This window comes from Tenebrio molitor, chromosome 6 (assembly GCF_963966145.1).
Source record: "Tenebrio molitor chromosome 6, icTenMoli1.1, whole genome shotgun sequence".
Classification (NCBI taxonomy): domain Eukaryota; kingdom Metazoa; phylum Arthropoda; class Insecta; order Coleoptera; family Tenebrionidae; genus Tenebrio; species Tenebrio molitor.
This window is the reverse complement of record NC_091051.1, coordinates 17,639,112-17,652,941: the sequence shown is the minus strand read 5'-3', so window position 1 is coordinate 17,652,941 and position 13,830 is coordinate 17,639,112. Positions and strand designations below refer to the sequence as shown.

Sequence of the window (13,830 nt, the reverse complement as noted above, 5' to 3'; positions counted from 1 at the left end):
GTATACTATATTCATACAAATAAAACGAAAAATAAGACACATAAAAAGGTAGTTTCGATATGAGCAATTAAACTTCATATTGTCAAGTAATCAGATCCATTAAAAGAGTGATGATTTCGTAACCGTAAACAGCTTAAGACTATAATAAAGTTGAATTGCATTAATTTCACTACGTCCAAAATAACAAGACCTTATTCAAGAATCCATAATTTTCATCTCTCAGCTACAGCTTTCATCCTTCTACCATCTGACTCTCTGATAGAAAACTCCTTTATAAAAACTATTGAAAAAAATTGTAAAATGGGTTGTAAGGAACAAAAATGTTTTGGGCAAAACACCTGCTGTAATAGAGTTTCAATAATAACAGCGGTACCAGTATAATAAAAGTCAAAATTTTATTTAGAAATTTTTTTAACATTTACAAGAAATGGGCAAACGAATGTAGGTACTAAATAGAATTACATTTTATACAGTCGCAAACAGAATAATTATTATTACCAATGATCTGAACCATGACTACCAAAATGGTACAAGTGGGCGCTTTAACCACATCTAATCATTATGGGATGGCATTAGTATCTGAAGGTTTTCCTTTTAGAAAAATATTAACTACGACTTTAGGCCTGTGCCCTGTCCAAGACTCTGCTTGGGGTAGATTAGTTTGTTTTGAATTTCTTGACTTTCCTGGTGGTCCCGGTGGACCTGGTAGTCCCAAAGGACCGTCATCTCCGGGAGGACCCCTTAGACCAGAACCACCCTTGAACCCCGGACGACCGTTTTTACCATTTCGACCCGGTGTACCATTTTTTCCAGGGTGTCCTCGAGGACCTGCGGGTCCAGGAGAACCGTTAGAACCAGGTCGTCCTGGGATGCCGTCTGCACCCGGTGGACCAAAGTGCCCGGCTTTTCCTGCAGGTCCGGCGGGTCCAGGAGGCCCGTCCTGGCCCGGTGGACCTGCTGGCCCTGAATATCCAGGAGGGCCAGGTATACCAGGCTTACCTTTTAACAGATCTAAAGGTACGGTGACCCTCTCGAAGTCTTCGTCGTCGTCATCTGTAAGTGTAAAAAATATAGGAGAATATGGTATTTCTTTCGTATTTTCTTACTTTCAGTTGATGAACTAGCAATGAAAAGAGAGACACACAGGAGAAAGGAAAACTTTAGCATTGTAGTTGGTCGTCATCGGCTCTTTGAATAAAATGGTTTTTAATTTTAATCAGTTTAAGACGATATTTGTAAACGCAAATTTCAATTTAGATTCACAAAATAAAACAATAATTATACGAAGTATATGACCGTATCTAATGAACATATTTGATGACTCCATTAAAAAAATCATAACGGTTTTTATTTCTTAAAAGTGTTTAGAGCACACAACTGAGTTCTTTAACAAAGTTGGTGATCGTTAACCAAGATCTGAAAAGATTGCTTGAAAGATTTGGTACAGTGGTTCATCATACTGATTTACACTTAAAACGCCTACGAAACTACACTCACTACCCCAATAGGAAAAGGTATATTAGCAATTTTATGAAAATCAGAATAATCTTTGTTCCAGAAGTACTAATAACACCGGTTTGAAAATGGTGCAACTTCGTCAAATTTTCTTAACCTGTGATGCTGGAGGAAAACGAATGACTCGACGCACAAATAGAACGAATGAATTTAGTGTTCTAATACCTTTGGTCAATAGTTCTCACACTATTTTTTTCCAGACTTTTAAAGTCAAACCAACAATCTTCACGACTCTCCCAATGAATAAATCTTAAACAACCTTATCTTAGCATCCCCATAACGAGAGTAATTTATTGATAAATATTACTTTCTCAACTAAACCTACAAGGAATGAAGAAATAACTCAAAGTAAGTATTATTATTAAAAACGGCTTTGAAAATACTGCTTCACAAAAGTAAGTGAATCCAAACAGCTTACAAATTTTCAAAATACTTTTTGCAAAGGATGTGTACTTCATTATTTTGTCGCTTCAACCAAAATTCACTGTGTTGAATAAATCTAAAGATGAATCTGATTTAAGATTTAACTAATTTCTCTCAAGGGTTGTAAATTCCTTCAACTTCTATTATCTTCATTTACATTTGTGTTCTTTATTGCTGTCAATATTAAAAATATTCAATAAATTTTGAAAAGAGGTGAAGATGGTGTAACCCTGTAATATGTCCCTAGTTATGTGCTCTGAAGAAATGAGAACAATTTCTACTGTGAAAATAGAAAAATATAACAATCTGAAAAATGTTTGATAGGCACTGGAAAAGCATAAATAGCACAAATAGCATAATAAAAAAATAATAAAAACCACATTTATAAAAATTGTATAAAATGGTGCCCGTAAGCACAGCATTTTTGATATGTACATGACGTTCGTCCTCGGTATTTACGGGACTTTAATAAAAGTAAACAAGTTGTTTCATGTGGTCCCAAACAAAAAAAAAAGAGAGTTTCAAGTCTGGTGAATGGCTAGGTCATAAAACAGAACTACTTCTCCCAATACAGAGGTATACCATTGTGCAAATACCTCATATTACGTTGTGCTGTCAGGTCAATTTCTACATAGAATTACATCTAGCTTGTTGGTCAAAAGATGCAGGTAATCTTCACCAGTCAATTTTGGAGAACCAACTGAGTTTTAACTGCTGACTTCAAATTATATATTTACGGAAATTTTCTCCTAAAAATTCCCTTCTTCTGATTTTTGGTTGCACATGTTACGTATACAAACCTTGGTCATGTAAAATTCTCCAAACTATAGTCACAGACAATTCTACCTACAGAGCAAATTGCCTAGTGCTAATATTTGGGGATGCGTGGTTCCGTTTCTAATCTACATTAGTTTGTGAAGAGCTTCACCACTAAAATTCATTTTAATAAAAGTACTACGATCACTCAAGTGTTACACTGTTCTTGAAGATGAACGTGTGTGTGGTAAACGTCGTCCAGAAAATTGGAACAAAACTTCAAGAATTTCGCCTTGCTTACTGTAATATTAAAATTTTTCCTCGCACCGCCCAAGGCCGGAAGAATCAAATCAACACGTTGTGTTAGCGCAACGGCCCGAAGAGCGTCGCATTAACAATAAAAAAAATTAAATGAAATTCTATGTCATCTAAAAGCTCTACCAAAGAAGGATGACCGAAAGAAGTTCAATTCGGTCTTATCTCTAACAAGGTCTCAGCCCGCGAAGGACCAGTGAGCAAGGTAAAAAAATTCCAAACCAAATGGGTTTTCCTTTTTTGAGTCATTGCCGGATTTTTTTGGGGGAACGACTAATGTCGACGACTTCGGCCCTGCAGGTGGTCGGTCGGCTGCTCCGGACGTGGAGATTTGACGGAGGAAGCGCTTCGGATGATGAAAGTCCTGGGATGAGGGTCTTCGGTGGACAAAATACGGGGCTGGGTCGTCGCGCCCTGGTGGGCCTTCTCCTGGCCCGGTGGGTTCCTTGTGTGGTGGTGGAGCACCTGTCGCTGGGGGTTGAGTCGCTGCCAATCGGTCGTTAAGATCAGCCCGAGGTACCTTGCTCCCGAAAAGGCTAACGCAAAGCGTGTCAAATCTCTTAGCTACTCGGAAGGCGTGTTTCCAGGTTTGAACCGCCCTAGGCGCGCGGTTCACCGAGTGAACCCTTTTATAGCGCAGTCCTCTTTTCCGTCTTTGGAGGTGCGGGGCTAGATCCTCTCGGCCTCGCCACTACTGGATACTGGCCTTATTGGAACCGCACTATTACTCACGTATGCTCTCTTCGGCTTCTCGGCCTGGAAAAGAACGCGGTGTTCGTTGGGTCTTTTGACGCAAAACATTTTCCTTTCGACTTGCGCGAGCGTCTCCCGCGACAAGTTTTAATGAGAAACGTTTGATCCGGCGCGAACCGTCCAATTTCACGTTGAGGGAAATTTTTTAAATCGTAACACAATACAAAAGTTTATAAGTTATCTTGTTATTACTAAAATGAACCATTGTTTTATATTATACCGGGTGTATCAGAAATAGGTACAATAATTTTAAGTGGTTAAGCACAACCAATAAGTTTAGTAACTTTTTGGGGAAAAATTGCTCTGAAGCGTTATAAAAATCATCGACAATTTTCCAGAAATTGGCTTACCCGCCCATGGAAGCATTATTGTCTCTAATAAAAAGAATCCACAAAAAATGAACGTAAGTGAAAGTGAAAACATGTTGATTCATTTACTGTTTACACACTTTATTACAAAATCAAATAAAAATAATTTTAAATTCTCGGTAGCTCCAAATCAAAAATAGTCCAACGATTATTACAATAAATGTTCAAAATGCCCACCACCACTGTTGCTATAACATTGAGCACGTTTTCGAATTGTTGTAGGTATTTGTCCAAATGTTTCTCTATTGTTTCTAATCGTTACCGCAGCATTTTCGATACGTGATCTTAACATTTCCAAGCTGCTAATGGGAGAAGCGTAAAGAAGAAGATCCTTCACGTAACCCCACAGAAAGAAATCACAAGGATTCAGATCCGGAGAGCTGGCGGGCGATGCTACAGGACCATTACGTCCTATCCACTGTTCAGGAAATGTATCGGGCTTGAACCGCGTTTTGATCTGCTTGTCCATATGCGAACAAAATATCGGTCGCTTTTTTTCAGTTGCAGTTAAGAAAAAACAACTGAAAACGATTAGGAACCTAAAGTCAATTCACGTTGGATTTTCTCTGCCAAATTGTTGTCACGTTGCAAGCCTGCGCCTCCTTTCCTAGTAAATTTTACATTATCGTGTTTTATTCGTGATAGAGCGATTGAGAGCGATTTGACGTCTTTAATTTTGAATGTTAGTTTGACGTGTGAAATAAAGTCACAGATTTTTTAATAAAATTCTATTCCTGGGTGATTTTACCATGGCGAAAAGAAAAAAGGTTAATTTTAAAATTGCGTTAACCTTCCACAACTGACGTAATGTGACGAAACCCGCAAGCTAATACGGACTCAAGAAAAAATAGCTTCAGTTCGAAAATTAATTAGTCAGAATCCTTTAATATTTAATGTATTGTATGTATTAACATGATTATAATCTATTTACGACCTTTACTGAGCAGTTTTAACAATACAACGTTATTTTAAAGGTAATGTGTACATCGAAAAAACTTAAATTAGAAAAAAATCATTAAAAATCAAAATACACCTTTCTTTTGTGGTATGCAATTGTAACAATACATTCTTGAAACGTCACAACCACAATCAAAACGTATAAGTGTCTCTGAATAACTGAAATTTTATTGCCAAATTTGTTCCATCATTTAGATGCATTCCTTACTTCCATCGCTTCCAATGAAAGAAACTTCACACAATTTTCTATTGGGTTCATTTTCTATAACTTATTCTGGTTCCTCATCAGTCATCACTGTAGTCATTAAGGGTTTTTTCACTTAATCAACAGCGCAAGCAGAAAAATACAACACCAGTAGGTAGGAGTTAGGTACTGTTACGATTTAAATCGCCGCGCGATTGTAAATCTTCGCGATTTTTCTAGAATGTTCTAGAATCCATCGCGACGGAAACGTACTCGGACTTCCGCCGAAAAATCTGCGCATAGAGGGGGTGGAAGCTATAAATCGGGGGAACCAGAGACGGAAGGGAGTTTTTTTCACGACCTTTTGCCGGTGGTGTTGTGAGTGCCTGGGGAGAGTCAAAGGGACAGTGATCGAGTGAATTTGCAGGGCTGACGAGACGACGTAGTGGAGTTCACGAGGGCCGTTGGAGACGATTCGTCAAAGTACCACCGCCCACATCGCCAAGCGGATCAAGGACTTCACTACGGAAGGTTCCAAACCGAACGCTTTTGCGGATCAGGATCTCGTCGAGTCCTGTCAGTCCAGGTCGTCCCCGGACTCACCGGAAGGTGCCGGATCTACCCACCAGCAAGTCCGGAGCAGTGGTGACACCCCAATTTTTACAGGCCGTAGCTTCTCAAAGTTTTCGGTTGTATTTTGTCACTCCGTCGAACTAATTGAGCGTTTGTATTTAACTATAGTCAAATTTCCATTGTCACTCATTATTTCGACGGGTGAAAAGTTCTATCAAATTCCTTTAATTTGTATATCGCGTTTAGGATTTATAATTTGTTCCACTGTTAAAGTTGCAGTTTTGTCATAAGGCGCGTCATTTCATTAATCGTACTAACTTAAGAAAAAATTTCCTTATCAAGTCCGTCGGGTTTTTATATTCACGAACGATTATCAATCCGTGAGTGACCTCGCCAGGAATTGTGTATCGCGCTCACCGAACATTTTTTTGCGCGTGGTTCTTCACCGGTCCGTACCGGAGAAAAACATCTTAACTTCAATTTTTTTTTTTTGGAGCGAAGGAAGACTTGGAGGACCTCTCCGCTTATGCGGGCGGCGTAGCCGAATAGCGACGTTACGTAGGATCAGTCGGCCTTCCTCCTTCGCTAAGGAAGGGAATTTTTTTTACTGTTTCGCCGGTACTCGTTCGTTGAATATCTGGGACCCGGAGGACCCTTCGAGGAGTTAGGGTTATTCAATTTTGTACACGCCATAGGGCTAGTCAGGCTTCGTTGTTTTTCTTTTTCATTATATCATTATTTTCATTGTTTGACATCTGAATAAACGATTAGTTGGAAGATTGTGTATCATTTCCCGTACTCCGGGCTGTTCTCACCAATTTTTCAGCTTCAGTCGGCGTTTCTCGTGGTTCGCATTGTAAACCGAGTCGAAGCCACGACTTGTTCGTTATACCCCTGAACATTCCGGATTTGTAACCGGTAACAGGGTGGCTGCCCAGTTTCGGGAGCGTAATTTATAACGTAACAGTACCTATTGTATGTTCCTAATCCTATCATACCGATTAAGAACTGACACTATTTTTAGTGCAAATGATAACAAAATGGATGTATTATTACCTACTGTTATCCTCTAAAAACAATATTTGAAAAATGACTGTTTCTTTGCTGACAGCGAATAACATAACCTCTACAGTCTACGAATGACTTGGTTACTTTATCAGCCCGTATTGGTGACATACACAGCTAAAGCATTTTTGAAGTAAAAATCACACCGCCATAATATTGAATTATTTGACCTTGACTAGGAAAATCCAACGTGAATGGACTTTAACAACTTTTAACTTCTCACCACTTAATTCATTATTTTATTCACGGTAGCGAAATTAAAGGGAGATAAAATGACAAAATGCGAATTTACAAAAATGTTACTTAACAAGTATTTAACGAGTTCTGTTACCAGTTAAAATTATTGTACCTATTTTTGATATGTATACAGTGCCTTTTTTTTAACGCTGGCCATAGGGATTTACATGCTAAAAAGTTTAGGGTCTGTTAATGAGCTTTTCAGTAGGAATTTTCAAGTGAAATTTGGTAGGATATTAGATTAGTATTTTATAAATCAATTTCAGTTTGGCCCATCGTACAAAACAAAATAATCACGGATTTAGAGCAAAAAGAAGTTTATTAAATTTACCACCTGGCTTGCCAAGTAGGCTGACGTAATGTAAGCTCAACAAACGTCAAACAGTAACAATTCTCAATGGACACCTTTTCAAATAAAGAAATGATGCAGACACTAACCAAGACGATCACAAAAATTTTGTCAAGCATTTTGTAACTGTCTAACGATTATAAAACCTTCTGGGCAAGAAATAATGTAATAAATTAAAAGTACTTTTTTTTAATTAATTCCGTAATTATTTTATTCTGTAATATAAAATAAACTTAAATTGATTTATAAAATACTAATCTAATATTTTGCTAAATTTCATTTAAAAATTCCTGCTAAAAAGCTTATTAACACGATCCAAAGTTTTTGTCATGTAAATTCCTATGGCCAGCGCTAAAAAAAAGGCACTGTATACTTAACCTTCCCTAATGTCACAAATATAGTATGATCAAAAAGTTTTTGGATCAGAGTAGCCGTGGAATTAACAAGCTATCTAGAAAATTATTTATTTCAATGATTTTTGACATTTATTTGACAACTTTCAAGATAGCAGGTTATAATTTAAAATGTTTCAAAGAGGACATACAATTTTTATTATTGAATCATACTACAGTAATGGAAATCGTGGTGAACATGGTGATAGGATTTATTCGTCTCGTTTATGTTTAAAAACGAGTTCCGTGAGAGATTAGCACTACTTTGAAGTACAGTCGTTGACCAAAATAAAATAGGACAAAGTAAATTTCGATTGTGTAATTCGATATATTTGCGAAATCCATCTCTTAGGAAACAAAAGTGTCAAAAATAAAAAAAACAATTCTGATAAGTGTCATCATTTGACAATATTTCAAAAACTCACAATCATTCAATTGAACAAAGTGACAATGACGAGATGACAAGTGAAAAAACACAACCTAACTTTTTGTAAATCAATCGTCAAGTCAAATCAAGTTGTAGTCTGAGACACATACGCCTCAGTTACACTACACAAATCTTTGAATTGTGAAACTGTCTAAGGTAACACTTTGTCCTATTTTATTTTGGTCAACGACTGTACACATAAAAACTGCAGACAGTAGAAGTAAATAATTCTATAGATGGTTTTTACATTTAATAGCTACCGCGATCCAAAGACTTTTTGATCATACGATACATAAATCAAAAGAAAACCTAACAAAACCGGCCAGCTCAAAATAACAAAAAAACACTTTCTTGTTGTGCTCTGCTGATAACAACTGCTATGCTTCCCTAGTTTCTCGTAGTTTATCACAGGACAAGAAATTCTTATTTTTTAAAAGCCTACGAATAAAAAGATATTCTTCAAAACTTGTGAGCCACAAAGCAAATTTTTCACGAGATTTTTCATGACATTTTGGAAGTTTGATGTTAACCGTTAAAATATTACTTTTTCGGTGAATCTCTTTATCCTTACACCATGTTGAAAGCTTTTCCTACTTCCTCTTTCCTTCATTTTTTCAATTTTATTTGCGTCGTCGTTACCGATCTATTAAATCATTTATCAATTTCAAGATTAACAAATAAATCTTCAAATATACAGGATGTGTCGTAAGTCGCGGACAAGCTCTGGGTACCTAAAAGTATTTACTTCCCAATAACCAACTCCGTAGTTAGTTTCTCGATTTATGGCTTATTCTTTAAGTGGTAGAGCACCACAGGCAAGACGAAAAACCCATTGTAACTAAAAATCTAATTGTAATTTGGGTGAAAAACCTAATAAAAAAAGAGCAGATGTAGTTAATGTCATAGTATGTAGATAATGTAAATAGTGGGGAGTCAATAAAAAGACAGTACTGACTGGGCACTGGTAGCGAGTGATTGCTCACGCTCCCGATTCCTGACCCTATCCCAAGACATAACATGGCGCAGTCGGAAAAAAGATAAATTCAACGAGAAAGTCAAGTTTGAAAAGTGAAAAGTGAATTCCTAAAGTGAAAAAAAAACAGCAAAATGCAGAACAGTGCAAAACCACCTTCAGAATTAAAGTTAGACGGAGATAACGCAGCGGAATGGAGCTTTTATGTGCAAAAGTTAAACATTTATCTACAAGCAACGAAGGCGGAAAAAGAAACAGAGGAGTACAAGGGGGCGGTTTTACTTAACTGCGTTGGAGATAAGGCTCTGAAGATTTACAATACCTTCAAGTTTGAAAGTGAGAAAGAAAAGACGAGTTTCGCAAGCATTCAAGCGAAATTCACAGCGTATTTTGCTCCTACAATCAATGTGACCTACGAGAGGTACATATTTTTCTCAAGGGACATGAGAGAAGAAAAATCCGTGGATGAGTACGTAACCCAGCTGAAGCAGCTGAGTAAAAATTGCGAATTTGGGACATTGAGCGAGTCTCTGATAAAGGACAGACTGGTGTTGGGTATCAGAGATAAGAACGTGAAGGACAGGCTTTTGCGAACAAAAAATTTAGACTTGGTGAAGGCTGTTGAAATCTGTAAGGCGGCAGAGATAACGAACAAGCAAATGGAAATTTTGTGCACCACAAGTGGAAGAAGGACAGACGAATTCCAATCAGTTATGGGAGTGAGAAAAACTGAAGATGGACAAAAAAGAGAAGAAGCGAGCAGCAGACAGAGAGGAGCGCATTTCAAAAATCATCAACAAACGCAGATAAGTTCCAATAACTTTAATGCCGACAATAAACAATCATTTGATGCTAACAATATGTACAATTGTAATAGGTGCGGTTCACTACATAAGCCACGTGAGTGTAAAGCTTATGGTAAAAAATGCAAAAATTGTGATGGATACAATCATTTTGCTAAATTTTGTAAGAATCGGAGAATTAACAATATTGATGGCGATGAAGGGTTATTTGTAGATTTGGTACAAAATAACGCCAACAATGAAAACAATTGGATGGTTGATTTAAAAATTTTCAACAAAGATGTCAAATTTAGAGTTGATAGTGGAGCTGACGTAAATGTTATTCCATTTTCTGTTTATAAAAAATACTTTGGCAATGTAAAAATCATAAAAGACAATACCAGATTAATGGAATATACAGGAAGTCGTATTAAGGGATACATCACAGTTCCGGCTCTTTATAAAAATAATAGTTGTATTATAAAAATGTTTGTAGCAAAGAGTAATGGAAGATCTGTTCTAGGTAGAGAAACAATAGACAAACTAGAAATTGCAAAGATGGTACAGGGTGTGACAAGAGAAGATTCCAAGGATTATTTCGAGAATTACCCAGACGTCTTTAGTGGTATCGGATGCTTGCCAGGTCAATATAGCATTAAGATCGATCCTTCAGTAAAACCATGTGTGCACGCTGCAAGACGCTTTCCTCAAGGAATTCTGGTAAAACTAAAGAATAAGTTAGATAGTTTAGAAGCGCAAGATATAATTGCTAAAGAGTTAGGGCCAACCGATTGGGTAAATTCTCTCGTTATTGTGGATAAGCCAAATGGGGACTTTAGAATTTGCATAGATCCAACGGATCTAAATAAAGCCATCAAGCGCGAATATTTTTCAATTCCTACGTATGTCGATATAATGAGTAAAGTAAGGGACGCAAAAGTTTTTTCAGTTTTAGATACAAATAACGGATTTTGGAATATAGAGCTAGACGAAAGTAGTTCAAAATTATGTACTTTTAATACGCCTTTGGGACGGCCTAGATTTAAAAGGCTTCCCTTTGGACTAAAATGTTCATCAGAAATTTTTCAAAGGAAAATTGTGCAATGTTTTGAGGGAATTGCCGGTGTTGAGATTTATGTAAATGATATTTTAGTTTGGGGCACAAGTCAAAAAGACCATGATGAAAGATTGAAGTTAGTATTAGAAAGGGCTCGAAAATATAATATAAAGTTTAATGTAAATAAATGTAAATTTTCTGTTAATGAAGTTAGGTACATAGGACATAAAATTACCGATCAAGGGATAACGCCGGATGACAGTAAAATCGAGGTAATAAAAAATTATCCAGTACCAACTAACGTTAAGGAATTGCAATCGTTTTTGGGAATCATAAATTATTTACATAAATTCATTCCGAACGTGGCAGAACTATCAAAGCCTCTTAGGGAATTGTTGAAGAAAGAGGTAGTTTTTCGTTGGGATTTTGAGCAGCAAAAGGCTTTCGAACAGTTAAAATACATATTAACAGCAGCGCGAGTTTTAAGATTTTATGATCCATCGAAAGCTTTAACTTTGACAGTAGATGCATCTAAGGATGGCTTAGGGGCAGCATTGTTACAGGAAGGTGCTTCAGTAGCTTACTCGTCAAGGTCATTGAATAACACTCAAAAGTGCTATGCTCGCCATTCAGGTCTGCACAGTTCCAAAAAAATTAAAATAGTCACATCTCGGAACTCTTCCTAGGTCTAAAAAGGAATGTATTATCGTGCAACAATAACACTAGCTGTTGCTATAGAATTATTATTGTCAAGGAAAAATATGTATTTACCTAAGTAATGTTCAAGGTAGATTTCAATGTTGCCATTTAGAAAAATCATAAACGTAATTGTTTCAACATTTAGGCCTCCGACGACAATAATTTGGGTGAATGCTTGTTTCGTGGGTCATCGTTATCCTACGTTCAAGAGCCTGTTCGCGACTTACGACACACCCTGTATATTTTTTTGAATTTAATTTTATAGTTATTTATTTAACGAGTTCGTGTGTAAATTGGGCTTTTTTGGTATGAGTGGGCCAGATTAAAACGCGAGTGAAACGAGCGTTTTAAAGGCCCACGAGTGCCAAAAAATGTCCAATTTACAAAAGAACGAGTTGAATACAACGTTTTTTTGTTCGACGACCCCCTTAAAGGCCCAAATCGCTTCAAATCTTTAAAATTAACTTGACGTTTCGTTTTGACAAGTTGTCACATTTATCAAAATCCGTTCACATAGGAGAAAATTCTCAAATTCTGACAGTGTCGAACAAAAAAATAAATTAAATCTAAATAAAAACTTATCTTTAAGACTCTGAGTTACTCTTGTTCACAACTAAACGCTAAAAACTAAGAAATATTTTCCCTGGCGAAGAAAAATAAGAGATTCACAGCGAGGAGGGGAGGGGACGTTCTACAAACTAGAGGATCCCATATCTTTTAAGACAAAACTTTTTCAAGCTATAATAATTGATGCGATTCTATTTTAACATTTACCAATATGTAGTTGCTATGATATGAAGCCGTTGATTGGTTTTATCTATGCAAAATCAATGTTGTTCAATAACAATATTGCTAAATTTTGAAACAGAATCCCACTAAATAAGGTCTTGCGACGGTCAGAAAACCACAGATTAAGATGCAAACTGAGATCTGAAAATAATATGTAAGTAATAAGAAATAAAACGGTTTTTTAGCATTAAATATGTATGTACCAACGGAAACTTTGTGTAAACGAGTTTGTTTCTTCTTATTTTAATCCTGAATTAACTATTATACTTACTTGGTCTACGCACCTTAATGTACGTAATGTATTATTATTTATTACATACCTAACGTAAAAACCAACAAAATGTTGAAATCGGCAAATTAACACAGTTTATTGAAAGAATTTTACAGGTCATAAACTTCGAATGCTACAACTTTATAGTCACATAAACACAAAGTATAAAATTAATAGTATGTATAAAACAGTCCTTTGTATATATTTCACGATAAAAATTCGGAGAAATGTCATTGTTTGTTTAAGTACTTTGCCTAACACAATGGCCCAATTCCCGAGAAGATTTTCTACGTTTTTCATAATAACAGGTAACATCTGAGCATTTTGTGTTGAAACAATTCCATGTGGTAAATTTTCAGTTGTGTGTCTACCACTTATTGTCATAAGTGTTTCGTACAGTGGCAGCGTCCCCTGTGTGGAAGACTGCGAACCAACGTGTAACGAGCCTACCCCAGTTTGCGTTCCTGCAATGGAAAAATGGTGCCGTTGTCCATTAGGCCTTTACAAGGAAGTATTTACTGGAAAATGTTTAACGCCAAGACAATGTTTTACGGCTGCCAGAAACTTGTACGCACCTGAAATCCTCGCCATCACTCCACAAATTCCACAACCACCACAAAATTCATACAACCACTTTTGGTTAAACAAGAAATAATAACACAGCAAATTCAGTTATGAATTGCTTTTGTTATTCTTAAGTTGGGCGAAACTAACAAATAAATAAAAATTTAAAAATTTTGTAAACGTGGCTTTATTCTACAACAAACAAAATCATATAATAATTTTTATGCACATCAAGAAACGTAACAAAGAAATACATTTTTTTGAAGTGATTGTTAAGATTGCAACAAAAATGTTGCACACCTGCAAGGAAATGTGAGTTTATAATGTACAAAAAATTCGATAACAATTCGTTGTTTCTCGTAATTAAAATTATTCCGACTT

The 13,830-nt window shown here is 36.4% G+C and overlaps 1 long non-coding RNA gene across 1 annotated transcript; it reads right to left on the bottom strand.

Moving 5' to 3' along the window:
• Nucleotides 1-697: 697 nt before the first annotated feature.
• Nucleotides 698-1,143, bottom strand: LOC138134062 (uncharacterized). Its single transcript, XR_011160623.1, has 3 exons — nucleotides 1,107-1,143; nucleotides 1,000-1,053; nucleotides 698-828 (listed from the first exon to the last, which is right to left on the bottom strand). It is a non-coding gene; the product is annotated as an uncharacterized lncRNA (long non-coding RNA).
• Between the last annotated feature and the right edge of the window lie 12,687 nt (nucleotides 1,144-13,830).